Raw genomic sequence first — 3,669 nt, 5'->3', positions numbered from 1 at the left:
CATCTGACTGTAACTCTTAATATGTCCTGCAAGTGCAGGTAACTTAAACAAGACTCCTAAAAGTGAAGTGTTTTGATTGTGGTGGTGCACACCTGTACTTCCAGCACTTGGGAGGCCAAGGCAGGAGGATCACCATGAGTTTGAAGCCAGAATGGGCTACATAGTGAGTTTAAGACCAGCCTGAACTATACAGTGAAAACCTGTCTCTGAAAAAAAAATAGTGTTTTAATGTTATTCTATTTGGAAGAAATGGAATTGCATTATTTTGTCACTGCTTCTAAGTGGACAAGTCATTTCCAAGAACAGCAAGACTTGTTTTTTCTTCTAAAATGATCTTGATGTATTTTCACTGGTTTATTGCTCTGTGAGTGATTACACATCTCAAATGGAGACTGATAGAATCATCATCTCAAGGAAGTGCTGGATAATGTGCATTATTTAAATGTGAACCTCATTAGCAAGTGGTTTTAGTCTTGCTTGATTTCTGAGTGATGCGAGTGGCATGCTTTGTGGTTCCGGCATAGTCTCCTGTGGACCCAGGAGCCCTGTTCTCTCCCTGCTCCTGGCAGCGCTGAGCATCCTGGTCCTGGCAGATCTGAGGCGGCCTGGCCTTCTTTCCTCAGCCCTTTCCTCAGCTTCCTCTGCCTCACGCCCTCTCCTGCCAGCCCAGCCCAGTCCCAGGAAAAATGATGACCACCACCGGGATCTTCCATACCCTGATTCTCCCACATGCTGTCCCCCTTGTCTGTGCCCTGCCCACTACCAGCTGTGGGTCTAGGAAAGCCCTCAGGGCCAGCTGTTGGCAGTACTCTTTCCTGCCCCGCACACCAGCCTCAGCCACCTCACCAGCCTGGCCACAGTGGACAGTTTTGGCAGGCCGGGGCAGCAGCCCAGAGACAGGAGCCCCAGACCAGCTTCTGCCACGGCCCTGGGCACTGTCCACTCTGTCCACACTGCGGTCAGGCAGGGCTGTGGTGAGACTCAGGCTCAGTCATGACTCCAGTGTCCTAGTCCTCAGGGCACAGCGAGAACTTGTCACCAGCAGGTTCACAGTGGCTGAGGCAGCACAGGCCTCCTTCCAAAGATCTGGGCTAAGCTATGAGGACGGTGGCCCTGAGGAATGGTCACTCTCTCTCCACCTGGAATTTGGAGGGGGTTCGCCCACGTGGCAAGCATGGCTCTAGGGCCAGTACCGTTCACGTGGCTGTGAGACCACCTGCTGGGGCACGGTCAACTGCTGAGCAGGGCACGCTGCCACTTCCTCCAACCTCCATGCCCTGCCCTGACCACAAAACAGGGGACCTGGATCCCCCAGGGCCGGCAGAGGCCTCACTGTGAGGATGAGATCCACGTGCCATTGGCCCCCCCATGGGCCTCTCCGCATAGGGGCGCTCCTTCTTCCTGTCAGGAAGCTTGACCCTGAGAAGCAGTAGGGAGCTCAGCCCTGGGCTTGCCAGCCGGGCAGGTGCCCAAGGCTTCGCATGCTGGCCTCTGCAGCTCAGGGACAGTCGTAACCCTGCCTACTTGCTGCTGGCTGCTGTCCACAGGCTGACTTCCTGTGTAAGTAGAACTGGGGTACTGTGATCTGGGGATCGTTGGCAGAGTTGCCCACCTCTATCAACCCACCAAGAGTTGCCACTGTGCCTGACCCAACACCCTCACATGTGTGTTGGGGCACAGGGGAAGCAGCGTGGCTGGCTTGAAGGCTGTCAAGATGCCCATCCCCGCTGGCCTTGCCAGGGTTTCACCCCACATCTCTCCACACAGCTTCCGCCTTCCTTGAGGTCAGCAAGTGGCAGCCCAGCCTGTGTGGCTTCTCACACTCCTGTCCATGCCTGGCCTTGAGGCAGCTGACACTATGTCCTCCGCCTCCACCTGCCTCCAGACCTTACAGCCAGAGGTCAGGCTGGCCCTTTGGAAAACATCACCAAGGCCACAAGACTTCCCTTCCCCCTGCTTGCGTATCTACTGAGACAGCATCCAGTTTGGCCTCGGTGTCCGGAAGGTGATGGGACTCTGGGGGCTGGCAGCAGCCTTGCTGTAGGAGTGGGGCCTGGTCAGAAGAGGTGGTTGCTGAGTGAGTGGCCTGGAAGGGCTCCTCTCCCTCCTTGGTTCCTTATTTCTTTCTGCTTCCTGTCCACCATCCTGTGAGCAGCTCTTCTCCGCCAGACCCTTCCACCATGCTGCAGGCTGTGCCACCACTGAGACTTCTAAAATGCAAACCAAAATAAGCCCCTCTCCTCTCAGCTGTGGGTGTTAGGTATTTCATCTCAGCAATGAGGAAAGTGACTAAAACAGCAATGAAACAATGACAGTGGGGGTGATATAGCCCATATTTTACTTTTAAATCACAAAAACAGAGGCTCCGGGGCCTGCACCCTCAGGCATGAGCCGGAAGCATTTGATGCTATTTCTCAGGCCGCTCAAGCAGGGGTCCCAGCAGCCCTGCTCCTTCTTCAGGTTTGGGAAGTCCTGGAAAGAGTGGGCAATAGGGGGAGTGTGCCCTCCCTGCGCACTTGCTGCGTGAGCCAAGCAGGGACCAAGTGCTCCAACTGCTCTGCCCCACAACTTCTCCTCGCAGCCCTGCACAGCCCAGAGCTGTGGTGGGAGGAGCCTGGACCCTGCTCCTTTGCACTGGCTCTGGCCTGGCCCTGGGGCTCCAGGCTTTAGCAACTGCTAAAGCTAGGGTTCCAAAACCCAGATGCCCCCTGGCAATGGGCCTGGGGGTGGAGCCAAAGCCTGGAGTTTTCTTGGCCACACCCCAGCGGGCAGCAGAGCCACTGAAGGGAGGATGTGTCCCCATTCTGGGAGGAAGAGTAGGGGGAGGCAGAGCTCATAGGGTCAGGCAGTGAACAGCTCCCAAGGTCCCACGGCCCTGGTACAACGTGGGTGTGGATTCTGCTCACCGAACCACGGAAGCCCAGCTGGGCTGGCTCTCCGCAGGGCCAGGGCTCTGGGGTTTGCTTTGCTGTCTGAGGTCAGAGCGGGCCTGCTCCAAGGATGAGGTTGCATCCAGGTGGGCAGTGTCGGGCTGCTATATGCCTGCCCTACCCATTTCCCTGTGCAGCTGAGTAGTCTGGGCAGGGCCCAGGCATCTCCAGCAAGACAGGGTCTGCCGCACACCCCTGGACACTGCACACGGCCCCCAGGCAGAGTCTCCCTCTCCTGCTGCTTTTATTTGTCCCACTGTGGTGGGGACAGCCCATGGGCACATGCAGGGAAAGGGCGGGGCAGCCCAGAACAGGAAAGACTGGAGTCCTTAATGCTGGGCCTCGTGGGCCACCCCCACTGGCCAGTTAACTGCACTGCCCAGAGCTCTTTGTCACTGCAGTGTACGCTGCCTCCCAGGTGCCGGAGGGAGGATGGCACTCTACTTGGGACCAGCCCTGTGCAACCGCCCAGGGCCTGCAGGTGCTGAGGCTGTGCTAGACTGCAGTGCAGGTCACCCATAGCCCAGCCAGACAGCTCAGGAAGGGCGGAGCAGTGGAGCATGAAGAGCTCTCCCAAGGCCCCTTCCTGCTTCCTGCCCTGCTTTGCTGCTCCAGTCAGCACCCCAAGCAGCTAGCAGTATGGCATAGGTGGTGCCCTCTGCAGCCCCTGCGCTCACCAGGCTGCCAAGTCCAGAGTGCTCTTTGTACTTCAGCCCCTCAGAGTTCAGAGGTAGTTGTT

Source organism: Fukomys damarensis, unplaced genomic scaffold (assembly GCF_012274545.1).
Source record: "Fukomys damarensis isolate Sample0158 unplaced genomic scaffold, DMR_v1.0_HiC HiC_scaffold_16, whole genome shotgun sequence".
NCBI lineage: Eukaryota > Metazoa > Chordata > Mammalia > Rodentia > Bathyergidae > Fukomys > Fukomys damarensis.
The sequence above is the reverse complement of the archived record's forward strand: the minus strand, read 5'-3'. Positions refer to the sequence as shown.